Source organism: Danio rerio, chromosome 14 (genome assembly GCF_049306965.1).
Source record: "Danio rerio strain Tuebingen ecotype United States chromosome 14, GRCz12tu, whole genome shotgun sequence".
Classification (NCBI taxonomy): domain Eukaryota; kingdom Metazoa; phylum Chordata; class Actinopteri; order Cypriniformes; family Danionidae; genus Danio; species Danio rerio.
In genome coordinates this window covers 44837213-44856874 of record NC_133189.1, presented here as the reverse complement: position 1 = coordinate 44856874, position 19662 = coordinate 44837213, and positions in this window count along the sequence as shown.

Genomic DNA, 19662 nt, shown 5'->3' with positions numbered 1-19662 from the left:
TTTCTTTTCAAATGACAACCCCGGCAAGTAATCAGTTGTAGAAATGAAATACATGAAAAACACCACGGCAAAGCGTGTGCACTAAAGCATGCATGGCCGATGCAGCCTTCAAAATAATTTAAATACTCAGCCATTTTCATCTTTCATCTCTCAGCGTCTCAAGCCGCATACATCTCAATATGGAGACAGCCAGGCTCTTTTAATCCAAAGATCAGACATGTATTCAAAATGCCTGGCCACCATGTGATGGCTCATTAGTTGTCCATTAGGCCTACCTACCTGACATCAAAGCTGCCACTTTATTGGAGGAGCTGAAATCAAGGGCTCGAATAAGCCGAGCGTCCCTTAGTGCTTTGGTTATATTCAGCTTATTCTGAGCAGACCAGCTTTGTTGTCCTGTGGTGACCTGAATAGGTAATGAAGTTCTCAGACTAAGGCCTACAAGCTCTGCAAAAGGCTCGGCGTCTAATTTGTAATCTGCAAGCCGCCCGCAGATGCACAAGCCTGCCTGTTTTCATGCAAACACATACAAACACATGCCCAAGCCTTCTTACACTCTACTGGCATGGGATGTGAATAAAACCAACAGCCTTATAAAGGATTGACTTGAGAATTAAAAAAAAAAAAAATGGTAACATTTTGTCATGAATATGAATGGGATTTTATGCATGCTTATTACAACTGTTTTTACGTTTCACTTGCTGTTATGTCATTTTAAATGCAAAAGTGACATTGTTTGAGATGTCTTCTTTCATTCTGAAAGCGTAGCCCTATATACATTTCTGAAGATTGCGAATTATGTAGACAGAGGTACGTATGCCTGCTAATAATCTTTAATAAATGTATGGACGGCTTTCCCGCTATTACCAGTTTGTCCGTTAGATCAACATGTACGTGGACAGACTTGAGACGCAAAGCAAAGTTGACCGCGACAAGGGGGTTCGAGTCCGGTGAAAAACTGTTCCAGAAAGCTGTTTAGACAAAAACAAATCCTAAAAATTAAAATAAACAAGTAAATAACAGGGTGAGAATGTGGTAAAATCTGAAAACGTGGTAAAAATCAGGGGGCTTTTCTTTTTCTAGATTGCTTTTTAAAACACTGTCGGTTGGGTTTAGGGAATTGGGTGGGCGGGACAATCAGCGGTTTTTAAAACACTATTGGTTGGATTTAGGGAAGGGGGGTTGGGGGAATTGCTCATTTAGTAAGTTAGTCAGTTAGTCGATTTACGGGAGAACAGCAGGTGTGAATGGCACTCGCGAGAGAAATTTGAGATCTGAAAAAGTGTACAAAGCGGCCTCTGGTGGATTCGCAAAAAACAAAAACTGCAAAAAAAAATTTTTAAATTGTTGCTTTCTTCAGAAATGCATATAGTGGTAAGTAATCAGAATGACCCTGGGTTGGATGTCAAGACAACTCGACATTACCAAGACAACACAACTTGTCATAAATCCATGATAAACATGACTGTCATGAGGCCATTATAATTGTGCCATGAATACTTCACCTCATCGAATTTGTCAATGTCATGCAATGAGATTGTTACACAACTATTTGACAGAATATTTACATATTTAATACGAAAAAATTACAAATTCATTGTGTTCCACTTAAATTATTCAGAAAAAACATCAATTGTGTTGGCCTTGTGGCAATCATGTTTATGACAGATTTATGATGAGTATTTGTAATCTCAAGTTGTCATGACAAAGACAATGCTGTAAAAGTGCACATGCATAGTTTACCCTCAGTGTTTACGTGGTATAATACAGCAAGTGACACAACAAGCATTTAGTTTGGGCTAGCTATAACAGTCGGACATACTTTACAATAACATTGATAGAACATTAGCCAGTGGGGAAGTGTCTTTTGTCCCTCCAGGTGTGAATTATTAATAGCCAATGTCACTTCCACGCATACAGTATGCTGAACCAAAATAGACTTAAGTTTTCTTTGAATGAGAGAACAGAATAATTTTATCATAATTGTAAAGTAAATATTGTAGGCTACAAGACTGGTTACCCAAAAGTCTTTTCAGGCACATTCAGTGTGTTTTTTTTTTTTTTGGAATTTATTTCAGCTACATTTTTTTTTCTCCAAAACCTACTTACCACGCATCATTTTGTTTTTCTAAAAAAACGCAAGCATTTACATGAATATTTCTGACATATTACTGTAGCACAGTTTGTGCTGAATATATATATATATATATATATATATATATATATATATATATATATATATATATATATATATATATATATAGTTTTATGTTTGCCAATACTATGTAATAATTAGCTGAAATAAGCACAAATGTCAGTGCATGTCAAAATATCTTAGGGGCCACAAAATCACTTCAGACCCCAGAGGGTTAATAATGGTTGTCAAAAAACAATGCATAAAATTTCCATACTCATGAATTGCATCATGTTATGATTATAAGCGTTTAATGACAGTCTTATAGACGCCTCTTTAAGTAAAGTTCTTTTTCTGTAAGTAAATTAAAAGAAAAGTTGAAACCTCTGGCAGCTGAGATTTGGTTCAGTCCAAGGACTAGCCCAGTTTGGGAGTGGTGTCAGGCAGGCGCCAATAGGAGCCTGGGGACCAGAGAATCATTTCCTCCTGGCTGGTATTCAGGCAGCATCAGCGCTGGTTCTCTGCTGCATGGACCAATAAGACAAAACTGTGACCTGAATTAATTGGGCCTAAGAGCCGATCGCCAAGGTTACTGCAGGAAATCAAATACAGGAATGCCATAGGAAGTGCTTTGTTCTGAACACATTCCCACAGGTCACTCTTGAAGCCATAGTGATATTAATGACGACGTTCTGAACCAGTATCTGAAATATTTATCTTTCTTTCACATCAAAAAGCACAGCCAATGCCATTATGGGAGCAATTATTCAAAAATCTGCTCTAGGTGGTCTCAACAGTATCCACCACTGCTGAATAATGGATTTCAAATAGTTCATCTTGTCTTTCTGCTTTGATCCTTGCATTACTTTTTCATATTGACAGTACTAAATGATAACAAAGGCTTTAAGGAACGGTTCTCCCCCTAAAAAAAAAAAAAAACTCTACTGCCGTCATTTTCTCACCCTAGAGTGGTTCCAAACAGTTTTTTACTCTGTCTTTTGAGAAGCACAAAATGTACTTTTTAGTTAGAATAAAGCAACAATAAAGGTTTGTGTTGTTGATGAACAGTTTTACATAATAGACGTAAGGCTCTATTTTAATGATCTAGGCACAAAGTCTAAAGTACATGGAGCAAAATCATTAAGGGCATGTCCGAATCCACTTTTGCTATTTTAAGGATAGAAAAATACGTTCAGCGCTGCAGTGCATAGTCTAACAGGGTTGTTAGAAAAAAAAATTAAATTTGCTATTTAAACAAAGTGGTGCAAAACGTGAAAAATTAGGGTTGTGTTGGTCTAAAAACAGCAACAATACATAAAATAGCAAGTCATGTCAAACCTGTCTTGTGCCTTATTGTGCAGGGGTGTATGATAGGACCCATAGTGTTAAAGTAATCATTTAAATCAGTAATATTAAGTATAAAGTCATAACATTAAGTGAAGTTTATGTATAAACTAATTTAAAGAGGAACACGTGCTTATGATTGCTAGCGGCTGGATCCACATTATCCAATTCACAATGCTCCAATCAGACAACTCCTAAACTACTATAAATACCCGGGGGTTTCATTCCATGGCTATCTTCATTTTAAAGAGTCCCCCCTTCCACCCCTACTCCTCCTCCTTCCTAGATGGGTGACACGGTGGCCCAGTGCATAGCACTATTGCCTCACAGCAAGAATGTCTCTGGTTCCAGGCTTCAACAAACCAGTAGACATTTCTGTGTGGAGTTTGCACTTTCTCCCAGTGCTCACGCGGGTTTCCCCCGGGTTCCCCGGCTTCCTCCTACCATCCAAAAACATGCACATTAAGTTAATTGGCTAATCCAAATTGCCAGCATAGACATGCTTCTAGTATGTAGTTATCTCCAAGAGCAATCACTAACTGTTCATTGTTTACTACAGAAGGGAAATTCTCAAGATCTACCTGAGCTCAAACTCCCTTCCCGCTTTGCAACGGGAGGGAGCCCCGGGCTCGAGGATCTCATGAGCTCAGGGCTCTCTCCCTGGACAGCATGCCAAACAAGCTTTATAATCAATCATTAGCTAAGTGTGAACTCTTGAAACAGAAAAAAAGTTTAAAAGTTGTGATTCATTACATAACTTAATTTTTTATAAATTGATATAATTGTAGCAGTTGTAGCATTGAGAAAATAAAAATGGAACAATAATAGCAACGTTCAGAATAAAATAATATGTATTTATAAAGTGCATTTATCATGTTTGTCCATACACCCAAAGTGCTTCACAATCGCGAGGGGAGGGGTCTCTCCACACAGTGTGCAGCATTCACTTGGAGGATGTGACTGCAGCCACAGGACAACGGCGCAAGAGTGCTCACCACACACCAGCTATTGGGGGAATGGAGAGACATTGATACAGCCTATCAGTGGATGGGGATGATTGAGATGCCATGATGTGTGAGGGGCAATGGAGGGAATTTGGCCAAGACATCGGATTACACCCGTACTCTTTACAAGAAGTGCCATGGGATTTTTTAATGACATGTCTAGACTTCGGTTTAACGTCTCACCCAAAAGACAGCGCTCACTGAGGAGTATAGTGTCCCCTTCACTATACTGGGGCATTAGGACTCACACAGACCACAGGTTGAGTGCCCCCTGCTGGCCTCACTAACACCACCTCCTACAGCAACCTAGATTTTCCATGTGGTCTCCCATCCAGGTACTGACTAGACTCAGCCTGCTTAGCTTCAGTGAGTAACCGGTCATGGGCTGCAGGGTGATATGGCTGTGGTCATTGTCAAATGTAGCTTTTATTTTTTTTCAAATACAATAGTGCAAATAAATGTAATAATCTAAAGTAATGTATAATGACAATTAAGAATAAATCTGTGTTCATATAATGCTACTACACATAATTTCACAAGACTTGTGTCCTAGCAATATATACTATTAATTCAGAAGAGGTGAAATTGCTTTATACCAAATAACTGTATCTACATTTGTATTACAATATGGCAACAACCTTGATTTTCATACTCATCTTAAAATAATATTAATTTTAATGTCACTTATAATAATAAACGGCCTTTTGATTATTCTGAAAAAATGTTAGCTCAGCTTGGTATCTAAGATTTGTTTTTAAAAAAGAAAAAATCCTGGCACAACATTTACAGGAATCTCAGGAACATGTCAGCACTTTTGTTTTCCTTGCAGCAAAAGAGGATGATTTATTCTCCAAAACTGCAAACATGATAAAAAGCACTGTTGAAGAATTACACATTTTAAAAAATTCCTAAAAAAAAACTCACTCCATATTCCAAGTCTTTTGAATCCATACACAGGCTTTGTGTGAGAAATAGATCAAAATTTTAGTTCTTATTCATTGACTGGGCTTTCTGACACATGGAGCTCTCAAATCTCACATGCGTTCATTCATCAGCAAACTCTTCCTTTAAAACACAGCATTTCATGACATCCCACTAAAATGATTAAAGGTTGTACTGTAGATGGACGAGAAACTTCTAGATCAACTTAGTGCAAATAAAATATTTTGATCCAAGTGCCAATATGAGGCTATAGAGACACTGATTATGCCGTTATTATAACTACAGTAAAAACATCTCAGTATTGAATAATCAAGTATTTTTAGTATTATTTTTATTCATATTATATATTTCATATACTATTTATTCATATTATATATTGTTTCATATTATATTAATTCATATTATATATTATTTTTATTATTATTTATGTCATTTTTTATAAAGACTTGTTCCAAAGAGCCAACCCCTCAACCATACTAGACTAAGGCCAAAGAAGTAGGAGTTATGTCATTTTTTAGTACAAAGGTGAGATTGTTTGAGATGCCTTTGTCAAGATAACTTAACATTACCGTAACAAAATAATCTGTTATAAATCCGTCATAAACATGATTTTCATGTGGCCATTATTATTGTCTCACGGATTTTATAACAGTGGTATTTTTTTCTTGACCTCATGCAACACATTGTATTTGACTTTATTTGATTAATTGATTGATTGATTGATTAATTGATTGATTGATTGATTCATTCATTCATTCATTCACTCAAAAAAAATTGCTGCTTGTTCAAACTACTTAAAATGAGATGAATCAACAGAAATATAGGTATTTTTGATGGACAACAATTTCTTTGGACAACGTAATTGATTTATGTTCAATCAACTTAAATTTGTAAATAAAAACAATAAGGTTAATTATTCGATTTGTGTTGGGACAACAGCATTCGTTCATTCATTATTCATTCATTCATTCATTCATTCATTCCTTTATTCATTCATAGTTATGGAAATAATGGTGCTAAAAATCAACAACGTTACTAACGCCAATTTTTTATTCAGTAACAATTAATCAAAAAAGTTACTGTTTCTCCCGTCTCTCATGACAACATTAAAATAGAGTAGATTAATGTACAATGTTTTATATTTATTTTATAGTCAAATTTTTATGATAAATTAGATTTTAAAGTCATGTAGAAGTTACTTTCCCTGGTAATTAGTTACTTTTCTAAATAATGAGGGTCACAATTTATTTTGATGGTCTGTCAAAATAAATTTTTCTCAATAGATTATCATTCTAGATCGATTATTGACTATATTATTGATTATAGACTGTTAGGCTGGGGTTAGTGTTGAGTTTGGGTTAGGGTAAGTTTAATAATAACAATAATAATCTTTTTTGGACACTTAAAGCGCTTTACACATTTTTTGAGAGAAATCTCCTCATCCACCACCAGTGTTCAGCATTAACCTGGATGACGTAACAGCAGTCATATTGCACCAGACTTAACATCACACAGCAGATGATTGGTGGAGAAGAGACAGAATGAAGAAGTCGATTATAATATGGGGCTGGTTAGGAGGCCATGATGGACAGAGGCAAGTGGGCAAATTTGGCCAGGATGCTGGAATTAAACCTCTACTCTTTTTCGAAGGACATCCTAGGATTTTTAACAACCACATAAAATCAGAACCTCGGTTTAACGTCTCATCCAAAAGGCGGTGCTCACTGAACAGTATACTGTCCCCTTCACTATACTGGGGTGCTAGGACCCACACAGACCGCAGGTTGAGCGTCCCCCATGCTGGCATCACTAACACCACTTCGGGCAGCAACCTAGCTTCCCCATGTGGTCTCCCATCCAACCAACTAGTTTAAGTTGACATGTACTTGCAAAATTACTTATAGTCAGTTAAGTGTCTGTTGAAGGAGAAGTATCAACAGATATTAAGCAGACAGTCTAATAATACTCAAACGGACCATCAAAAGTAAGTGGTACGTTATGTAACTTACTAATTGTAAGAAGCAACTAGTAACTATATCTAATTACTCTTTTAAAGTAATGTGCCAAACTCTGTTCATTCATTCATATTAGCTTTCTGATAGGCCTTTCAGGTGTTCACAGATGAAATACAGACTGTTTGCAAAGGACTTTAGCAGATGGTCAATAGACTCAATGCTGCAAATCCACCTCTGAAATGAAACAAGTCCTAAAATACACCCAGAAAAAACCCCAGCTGCCATTCAACATCAAAATCTCAGAGGACACATAACATGTAGGCTGCTGGCTTCGTATAGAAGTTCAAATATGATCCACAACCCGAGTTTACAATGTCTTTGCCAGCTTTATTTTAGTATTTTGACAATAATGAGATGGCTATGGATGATTCATCAGTGAAAAGCTCAACTCACGACTGCACGTCTGCCATCTGCATCTCGTCCTGCGGTTGACTGCCATCAGAAACGGAGCTGCGACTTCAAACGTTCAATTTCTGCACGGTGGCTGCTGAAGGCACTCTTCTCCTGCCTTTCAGAAGAATAACGTCTTGCAGTTCTGTGAGGAAAAACACAAGCAGCGCCGGCAGGTTAATGAGACATGTGGAGTATCTGAACATGGGATCACACAGAGTTTTTTAGCTGACAACGGCAGCAGACGCGAGACACTCCTATCAACAGAGGTAGCTCTGTAATTAAACCAGTGCTCTCTTCAAAATGAAAGCCGCATGCCACACGCCGTAATTATACATTAAGCACTGCCACCTGGGAGTTCCTCGATAAGCAACCACTTTCCCCCTCATTTTATTCCATATTTAGGGCTCATTCAGTTTGTCTGATGAGAGATAAATGGTGAGCGAGGTCGTGAGTGTGATTGGGGTGTTATGTGCTGCCGGCCCTGATTTACCTATATATTTGTCCCATACTTTCTATTTGCTCTGTGTGAAATGAAGAATTGTGCAGTGGGAAGTGGATTAGCTAAGCACTAAGTTAAGACTTTTAATGTAAGCTCAATAGGAAGAGATTGTAATCTGTGACCTTTTGAAAGACAAACAGTTTGCTAACATTTTTGACTAATCGGTTTAACGCAGGGTCTGGATGTTTTTGAAGGAAAACATACAGCAAGCATTTATTGCATAGCTAAATAAGCATATACATCATACATACACACAGTCAACACTATGATGCACATCTCTAAGCCCCATTTTCACTGTCCGGTCTTAATGCCCAATTCCGATTGGTTGCCTATATCCGATTTTTCTTTTCCTTTTACGTCATTAAACCGCGGAGAAGTACCACATTGTCGCAATTTTAATGACGTACAAAACAGAATGCCTAAATAAATACAACCTGTGATTTATATCTGATTAATTGCCAGATATGAAGGAGGCTTGATACCGATTTCTGAATATCTTAATGCATGCATTTTTTTTGTGTTTACACAGTCATAGAACAGATCCGATCTGTCTCACATATGAGCAAAACATTGGAATTGGGTCACATTTAACTGGCAGTGTAAACAGGGCCAAAGTTCCAAGTGTTAAACTGCCATTTTCAGGACATCACAATACTGAAAGTTTAATTGAGTTATTTAATGAAAGTTTATGCTTAATTTAAATTAAAAATAGCAGTTGCATAACTAAGATAGATTTGCATTTATCACATTATAATAAAAGAGCACTTTTTACACACAACAATTTCATTGGTTCTCTGGAGTTGATATGTACAGTACATATTCAGAAAAAAATCTTTGTGTGTTTGCATCTCATTCTGATGTTTTGGCTACATTTTTCAGAAGTTTTATTTTATAAACTACTAATAATGATTTGTCCAGGGAATTTCAACTGAAAATATTATCCTTTAGAGCATTTATTAACAGAGAATGTCATGTCATTATTAATTATGAAACGGTTTGGAAAAGTCAAGGTTTTAAAACCACCAAAATGTTCTATTATACTGTTCCTAAGGTATGTGCATGATTTTTTTATTAAAGTTTTTTTTTTATTTGTTTGTTTGTTTGTTTTTAGCATAACAATATCTCCAGCAAAAAACAAGATTTAATTTAAATTGTTCAGAAAGCTGTGCTTTTAAAACTAATAAAGACAGAAGTCAACAATTAATTTGAATTATTAGCCAGACATATTTACTGCTCCAAAATATTTTAAATGTTTCGCAAGATAAAATATTTTGTGTTCAAAAAAAGTTTGAAAAAAGTTTCTGTTTTTTTAACCAGACATTTAAAAAGAATATATTGTAGAGCAGTAACCACAATATTGTGAAATTGTGATGTTTTCATCCAAGGTTATCATACCATCAGAATCTTACACCAGCCCATGCCTTGTCGGTATATATATAAAAACAATAATTTGTTATCAGACGAGAATAATTGTGTGAAATATATATATTGCTACAACCCCTGGGAAGTTTAGGGAAGTGGAGTTGCACACTTAGTTTGAGGACCTGGTTAAAACAGAAACTCAAAGAAAGCAGTCTCAGATGATTCGCACTATGATATGGTGTGTTATCTTGCTGGAAGTAGCCATCAGTAGATGGGTACACTGTGGTCATAAATGGATAACATGGTCAGCAACAATACTCAGGTAGGCTGTGGTGTTGACATGATGCTCAATTGGTACTAATGGGCCAAAAGTGTGCCAAGAAAATATCCACCACACCATTACACCACCAGCACCAGCCTGAACCATTAATACAAGGCAGGATGGATCCATGCTTTCATGTTGTTGACACCAAATTCTGACTCAACCATTCGAGTGTCGCAGCAGAAATTGAGACTCATATGACCACGCAATGTTTTTCCAATCTTTCATTGTCCAATTTTGGTGAGACTGTCACAATTGTAGCCTTAATTTCTTGTTCTTAGCTGACAGGAGTGGCACCCGGTGTGGTCTTCTGCTGCTGTAGCTTATCCACCTCAAGGTCACTTAAATCATCTTTTTTCCCCATTCTGATGCTCAGTTTGAACTGCCGCAGTTCATCTTGGCCATGTCTACATGCCTAAATGCATTCAGCTGCTGCCATGTGATTGACTGATTAAAAGTTTGAGTTAACAAGCAGTTGGACAGGTGTACCTAATAAAGTGGCCAGTAAGTGTATTTCAAACTCACACACACACACACACACACACACACACACACACACACACACACACACACACACACACACACACACACACACACACACACACACACACACACACACACACACACACACACACACACACACACACACACACACACACACACACACAAAGTTAATAGTTTACATCCATAAACACGTGTCAAATAAGTACAGTCCTTGTAAAGAATCCAAAACACAGAATAGTTAATCTACCCTGCAAGAAAATAAATAAAAATAAATCTAAATCACTCATCTGTAATTACAAGAGACAACCTAGGTAAGAATTATTTGCAAAGCTCATTAGATATGTAGTGTTGTAATCACTTTCTGCTAGTGCAAATTTGACAGCTTATTTAAGAAAACGGTGCTAATCATACTTAGAATGCAACGACAGCTAATCAAAAATATAGGCTTTGGATTCCTGTGGCCAGGCTGAGAGAACACTTCTTAAATGAAACGGCACACATTTATAGCTGTTCCCCAGTGCAGGTCACAGGTCAAACTCTGCTGTCTCTGACTGTCTGCCGGTGGATGTGATTTGCTCAAAAGTCTCAATTTTGCCACAAGGCTTGACGCCTGAGTCCTGGGCACTCTAACCTCTGGCTGGATCCTTCAAGGCATAGTGACACTCCAGAGTCGAGCAGGTCAAGCACTTTTCAAGAATAGAGCGCATCAGCTGACAAGAATATCGTCACCCTTGTGTCCCAGTGGGTCCTTAAAAGGTAGGTCTTCAAACTCGACCAATTACTGCAAACTATTCTGCTTTTGTAAGAACTTCAGTGCAACTTGAGGATATAAAATGTAGGAGGTTGTAAAGACAGATGGTAATTTAGGAATTGGATGTCAAGAGATTGTACGCAGAACTCCAGCTATTACTTGCTTAACATCCACAGAGAAAGTAAACAAATTAGTTTTTTCTTTAAAGTGTTACACAAAGTGAATAAATAAACATATGGATCAAATTAAGAGACCACTTGCAGCTTCTCAGTTTCTCTGGACTTATTAGGTATGAGTTTGAGCAAGTGACCAAAATTTTTTTATTCTATAAAAGGTAAAATAACTATAAAAATCTCGTCTTAAAGACGCCGCTCATATGGAAAACGAAGTCACATGCATTGTTTAGGTGAAATTTTTTCACAGACTTTAACAGAGTGTAAAAATCTTGATGGTTCTGTGGATCTCGTCTATCCAATCTTATCTTCATTTAGTATTTTTAATTGGATTCAAGTCTGGTAATTGGCTGGGCCATTCTACAGCTTGAGTTTCATCCTCTGAAACCATGGGGGAGGGTTGCTGAATCAATTCAGATTTCAGCTGCTGTCTGGGCTTTCACTGCCTTTCTACACCTCCCTTTCTTCATGTGGTACTTTTGCCTGTCCTATTTCATTTAATTAAGTGTAACTTAATTTGTAAACAAATAAGTTTTCTTTTCTTTTCATATATGTATTTCTTTGGTTGTTATCAACATCAGGCAAAAAATTTAAGTGAACAGCACCTTTAGAAATGTGTTTTCTGAGAAATATGACATGTTGAATACACATTTCCCCCACTGTATATACTTCCAGTTGGTGAGAACAACAAATGTTTGCATTATTTATTCATTAACTGCATTAACTGAGTTTTAGCATTACAATTAGGCCTGGGCAATATAACTGTAGCCCTTATTAAAAAAGAGCTTACTTAAACCCACTTGCACCTAAAAGCAGAGCATATTATATTTTTATACATAGAAATATTCAGAGATTATAATTATATTTTTCATATTATGGTAATCTTATAGACAGATAATATTAACAGACCATTATTCTGTTAAGAAAATGCATTTTTAGTATGCATACTATTATAGGACTTATATGGTATGTTTCCCTTTAAGTAACTCGTTCGCTACATTTCAGTGTTTGGTTGATTTGCACTTGGGTGAAAATGTGCTTTTTGCTATCAAGTTTGTGTGTAAATACCTGATTGGGTCTATACCAATTAGTCCCCGCCTCTCTTATAGGTGAATAAACTATTATTGGTTTATCGAGAGAGTTGAGGAGAAGATCGAGAGAACGAGACCGCAGAGGCTTGTCTCTGAGAGAAACTTAAGTGTTATAACTGCAAATCGTGAGTTATATACAGTTTACATTGATTTAAAGTGTGCTAAAGTTGTTTAAGAACCTTAGTGTATGCATTAAGTGTTATAATTGCGAGTATATGGAGACCGTTTGCGAGCTGAAGACATTGACGCTCGTGTGAGACCATATCCTCGTGTTTTAGCGTCTGCTACACTAGACTGACGCAGTGTTTTAGCAGTGAACTGTAAGAGAGTGAAAGCTCATTAAGGAGGACAGATTCATTGCATCGGACTGACGGTTCGCGGTGGGGGACAGACAACATCGATCGCGGGATGAACAACATCGATCGCGGGACGGACGACGATCGTGACGGCTGCAGGAAAGCCAGGTACATTTGCAGTGTTTTCTTTTTGCTCTTGTAAGAGTGAAGAGGCCATTTTGCAGTTTCAAAGGCCACTACGCACCCGAGCAACATAACAGGCCTGCATCGAGGGTGGGTGAGACTGTATGTGTGTGTGTGTGTGTGTGTGAGAGTGGGCCCACTTTCAATATTTCAGTGTTGCAAAAGTGTTCATTGCTGTTAACGTTTACAAAAAAGAGTGAAAAAGGTGTTATTTTTACATTTATATTTGGAGAATATTTGCTTTGAGATTCTATAATCTGAGATACGAATGCACTAAATACTTGTGAGTAATCTAAATCATTCAAGAGTGAATATATAGTTTTAGTAAGGGAGCGTCTAAAAAGTGCATCAAGTCACAAAAGTGTAAAATGCTTATTGCTTAAGTGACTGGGGTCCAGTTGTTGGATACTCATACTGTGTGTTTATTGAAGGTTAATAACTGTTTCTCTTTGCAATTAGTGTTTTATCTATTGTGTATTGATATAAGGTTGTATTAATAATTAATATCTTATTATAAATAGCATTATAATTATATTTATACCTATAATATCACCTTTATAAATAACAAATACCTCTATACCCATCTTTATTTTATTTTGTTTATAAATAAATTTCTATTTGTTTATAACTTAATTTGTTTTGCTTACTTATTCATTGAAGATCTCTAAAAGTGGTATCTGATTAGGGGGAGTGAAATATTAGTCGAGAGGCTAAACTGTAGGAATCCGGTGCTCCACCCTATAGAGCTTAGGTCAGGACAAAGCCTAAGAGGGCAGGGGGCGCTACACAAATTGGGGGCTCGTCCGGGATACACTCTCACCTTTTCCTGATACCCTAAGAAGATTAAATTAAACACCTTAATACACGTTAAGAACACTGAAGAGGAAAAACTGACACCATCCTGTAACTAACTGATTATTATTGAGAAATGTCTTTCAGAAGTGACCCACAACTGCAGAGTGAACTTATTGAGTGGTGCAGAGAAGCAGTAATCGACCCAGCTCATGCGTTGTTGCTGACAGGAGTACCACAAAACACTGAGACTGCTAGCATTGAAAAAGTGGCCGAGAGTGTGAAGCTTTTTGGACGAGTACGGGTTCGAGACTCAAAATGTGGAGCCACTCCGACAACTCTGTTAGTGCTGTGTGAATGCAGAGAAGTTGTAGATCCCACTAATTGCCCTGAGGAATTGCATCCTACAGATGGTGAGGAAGCCTGGATGATTATCATAGCTACGGAAAGAGAATCAGCTCATGTTGCTCCAGCAGAGTTTGCTGACAAGCTCTCCAAGTTTCTGAAGGATGAAGGCAAGTCTATGACTGATGTACATGCTCTATTTTCTCCACAGAGTGCAAATCCCAGTTCACCTGAGTCAATAATTCGTGCAGTGGGTGAAATTCTTGAAAAAACAGTAAGACCATCGAGTGATGGAAGTGCCTACCGTCGTTTACGTACTTTCTCTGGTATTGTTCCAACCCCTGTGGGAGAAGAAACTATGGATCACTGGATTGAACAAGCTAAGTTGATGATATCTGAATGTGAGTGCTCTGAAAAGGAGAAACGGAGAAGAATTGTGGAAAGTTTAAAGGGACCAGCCCTGGAAATCATTAAAGCTGTCCGTATGTCATGTCCTGATGCTGAAGCGGTGAAATATGTGGAAGCTCTGGAAAGTACTTTTGGATCTTCTGAGTCTGGAGAAGACTTATACTTTGCTTTTCGGCTTCTTAGACAGTGTCCTGGTGAGTCACTTTCTGCTTTTCTGAGAAGAATGGAGAAATCACTGACTAAAGTCATCCAAAAAGGGGGACTGACTTCTGCGAATGCTGATAAGGCTAGAGTAGAGCAATTGATTCGAGGAGCTGTTGAATCTGACATGATGCTATTGCAGTTGCGATTAAGGGAGCGGAAAGAAAATCCACCAACTTTCCTGAGTCTGTTAAATGAGGTTCGTGAGGCTGAGGAGATAGAAGCCACTCGACGCAAGATAACTGCTACTGCAAAGCCCATACACTTGCAGGAAGAAAGCATTTGTCCCACTGTTGTACATGAACTTAAAGCAGAAATTCAAGAATTGAGGGCTCAGATAAAAACTGATCGTTCAAATATTGCTTCATCCATGATGATCGAGAACAGAGTGAAATCACGCCAATTAAGCCCCACAGACTCAAAGGAAGTAGTCAAAGAGACTGAGGTTCAGATGTTGAAAAACCAAGTACAGCAGTTACAACAACAGCTAGCCGTAATGAGTGTTGGTCAAAGTAATTCAACAAGCCATGCCCAGTTACCACTAACCCCTGTTTCAAGTTCATCGCGACACCAGCTTTCAAAACCCAAAGCTGACTACTTTTGTTACCGATGTGGTGAAGAGGGACACATCGCAACTAAATGTAAAGCCCCTGAAAATGCCACTCTTGTAATCAACAAGCTAGTACGTTCCTTAAAAAGGGCTAAAGGAACAAAGAGTGATCCGAACAGCCATGCTGAAGATAGAGCTTGTTTTTCCAAAAAGAGCCAGATACACAGCTGTGAGCCAAAGGGTCTTCCCAAGGGTTTAGTTGGACCAGCGTCTACCATTGCTGTGAAAGTAGGAGGACATCCATGCTGTGCTCTTTGGGACAGCGGGTCTCAAGTCACTATTGTTTTCGACTCCTGGTATTCTGAACATCTGTCAAATGTGCCCATACTTCCTCTTTCTGGCCTATCCATCTGGGGCCTAAGTTCATCCAATTATCCCTATAAAGGATACATTGTAGTTGATGTCACATTCCCTGTTGCTCTTACTGGTGCAGAAGAAACAGTCACTATCCTTGCTTTAGTCTGCCCAGACCCTAAAGGACCACAGCAGTTTCCATTAATCATCGGAACCAATGCTAGCTTCTTCCAGCGAATGACAAATGGTGAAGGTACTAATATCACACGCAGTGCCCACTCACTCAGAATTCAAACACACCTGGACACCACATCTTTTGCTGTCGACCAACCTGAGGGCCAAGTGAGATGGAAAGGCCCAGGTATGCTTAATGTCCCATCACAAGGTGAGCGATATGCTTCATGCAAAATTGAGTCTGACAAACCTTTGAGAAGAGACATCTTTCTCATTGAAACCTCTCCTGTTGATTCCCTTCCTGCTGGACTGCTTGTTTCCCCTGTCGTTCTTTCTTCATCAGCAGTAGATGTAAACAATTTCAGGATCTTGATTCAAAATGAGACCAGCAAAGAACTCTCAGTTCCTCCAGGGACTGTAGTTGCTCAAATATTCCCTACAGATACAGTCACTGTTGCTCATGGAGTTACAAAGTCTAACGATCAGATTAATCCTGACGTGTTTAACTTTGGTGATTCGAACATACCTACAGCTTGGGAGAAAAGATTACGCTTGAAGCTGGCTGAGCGAAAGAATGTGTTTTCGACACAGGAATGGGATGTAGGCTTGGCTAAAGGAGTCACCCATCAAATTAGACTGCATGAACCTCACCCATTCAGAGAGCGTTCAAGGCGCATTGCCCCAGCCGATATCGATGATGTCAGAAGGCATCTGAAAGATCTTCTAGCTGCTGGTATCATTGAGGAGTCCAGAAGCCCATATGCATCGCCTATAGTAATAGTGCGAAAAAAGAGTGGTGCTGTGAGAATGTGCATTGATTACCGGACTCTAAACAGTCGCACTACACCCGATCAATATGTCACCCCTCGCATTGATGATGCATTAGACTGCCTAGCGGGAAGCAAATGGTTTTCAGTTTTGGATTTGCGGAGCGGCTATTACCAAATTGCGATGTCCGAGGAAGACAAAGAAAAAACTGCATTTATTTGCCCACTGGGGTTCTACCAGTTTCAACGTATGCCACAAGGAATCACTGGGGCCCCAGCGACGTTTCAAAGATTAATGGAGAAAGTGGTTGGAGATATGCATCTATTACAAGTGATTGTCTATCTCGATGACCTCATTGTCTTTGGAAGCACACTGGAAGAGCATGAGGAGCGATTGATGAAAGTCCTCGACCGACTGGAGGAATGGGGGCTGAAAGTGTCTATCGACAAGTGCCAGTTCTGTCAGCCAAAAGTCAAGTATGTGGGACACATTGTTTCTGCTGCAGGAATAGCTCCAGACCCCGAGAAAGTAGCTGCAGTGACTCAGTGGAAAGAGCCTACTGACCTAAAATCTTTAAGATCTTTCCTTGGATTTTGTGGATTTTATCGTCGTTTCGTTAAGAATTACTCCTCCATTGTAAGACCTCTGACAGAGTTAACAAAAGGTTACCCACCTGCAAAAGGAAAGTGTAAGGTGGACGGAAAGAAGTACTTCAAGGAGACTGATCAATTTGGTGAGCGTTGGGACAACGCATGTAAACAAGCTTTTCAAGAGATAATCAAGTGTTTAACTCAGGCACCTGTACTTGCCTTTGCTGATCCATCCCTACCATACGTACTCCACATTGATGCAAGTCTGAGCGGGATTGGTGCTGTGCTGAATCAAGAACACTCTGATGGACTTCGACCCGTTGCTTTTGCTAGCAGAAAGTTGAGTGCTTCTGAACAGAGATATCACATACACCAGCTAGAGTTCCTTGCATTAAAGTGGGCTGTTGTAGACAAGTTTCACGATTACCTGTACGGAGTTCCATTTGTTGTGAGAACTGATAACAATCCTCTAACTTACGTACTGACAAGTGCAAAGTTGAATGCAACTGGTCATAGATGGCTAGCAGCCTTGGCCACATATAACTTCAGCCTGCAGTATAAGCCAGGCAAACACAACATTGATGCTGACGTGCTTTCCCGTTATCCTGCGGAACCTGCCACTTCCTTCTCTTGGACTGAAATTCCACAGTCTGGAGTAAAAGCTATTTGTCAGTTATCCAACTTGTCTTGGAGTGATGAAAAGTCCAGACTGATAGACCAGTTAGGTGTTTCACCTGGTAGCATCCCCGCTGTTTACTCTTGTCCTGCGTTGCTTGATGTTTGTCACCTAGAACAGTTGACTCATGCTGACCTAAAATTGTCACAAGAACAGGATCCTGTTATTGGCAAAGTAAAACAAGACGTTGCACGAAACAAGCCACTCACCCCTATAAAAGGTTCTGATCCTACCCTCACTCTCCTGCAACGCCAAGGTCCCAAACTTGTCATTCGAAATAATCTGTTGTACAGAGTCACCAAAAACCAAAGTGGAAAAGAGAAAGTTCAACTAGTGTTGCCAGAGAAATACCATTTAACAGTGCTGCGGTCTCTGCATGATGATTCTGGTCACCTAGGAGTAGAGAAGACCACAGAGTTACTGAGAGATCGTTTTTACTGGCCACGTATGACCAGTGACATTGAGCAATACATCAAAAATTGTGGTCGTTGTATTACACGCAAGACCTTACCTCAAAAGTCTGCCCCATTAAGCCACATTACCAGCAGTGGTCCACTAGACTTGGTTTGTATCGACTTCTTGTCCCTTGAGCCTGATAGTAAGGGTATTGCTAATGTGCTAGTAATAACTGACCACTTCACCCGCTATGCACAAGCATTCCCTACTAAAGACCAGCGAGCTGTGACAGTTGCCAAAGTGTTGGTAGAAAAGTTTTTCGTTCATTACGGGTTGCCCTCACGCATTCATTCCGATCAAGGAAGAGACTTTGAAAGCCGGTTGATACAAGAACTTCTGGGAATGTTGGGAATCCGCAAATCACGGACCACACCTTACCACCCACAAGGTGACCCACAGCCAGAACGCTTTAACCGTACCCTTCTGTCAATGCTAGGTACTCTGGAGCCAGCCCAAAAAAGTAAGTGGAGTCAACACATCACTCAGCTTGTACATGCTTATAATTGTACAAAAAACGAGGCTACAGGCTACTCCCCTTATCAGTTGCTTTTTGGAAGAGAGGCTCGTCTGCCCATAGACATATGTTTTGGCATTTCCCCTGCTGGTGAGAAAGGAGTGACTCATCTGCAATACGTTGAGAAAATGAAAGCTGAACTGCAACAAGCATATCAGCTGGCGGCTGAGACTTCGTTGAAGGCTCATCAAAGAAACAAGAAGCTCTATGACACAAGAGTGAAACCTCAACTGTTGACTGTTGGAGACAGAGTGCTCATTCGAAATCTTGCTGTAAAAGGAAAGAACAAACTCCAGGACAGATGGAATTCCTTACCATATGTGGTTGTGGAGAAGTTTAAGGACTTACCGGTCTATAAACTGAGACCTGAGCGTGGAATGGGAGCAATAAGGACAATGCATCGAGACCACTTGTTACCTGTTGGAGAGAATGTGAGATTCAGTAAGCCGAATGACTCCAATCCCTCAACACGGTCACCTGTAACAAGAGCACAATCAGGAAAAAGAGTACAAAAGGAAAAGAAAGTTGAAAATGTTGAGCAAGTAAGAGATGAAAACCATGAGACATCTGAGAGTGAGGATGACGACCTTTGTTATTACTACCCAAAGTTAATTCCTGCTCTGAGAACTCTGCCAACACCTCAAATTGCTGTGGAACCTGAAATTATACCTGCTGAATATGGTCCAGAACTAAATTCAGAGTGTGAAGCGAGAAAAGATACAGTGGAAGAGGAGGAGGCGAGAGAGGTTCTCAATCAGCCTGCTGAAGCTGTGGATGATCAAGGTGTAGGAGACAATGACCACAGAAATGTTCCCAAACCG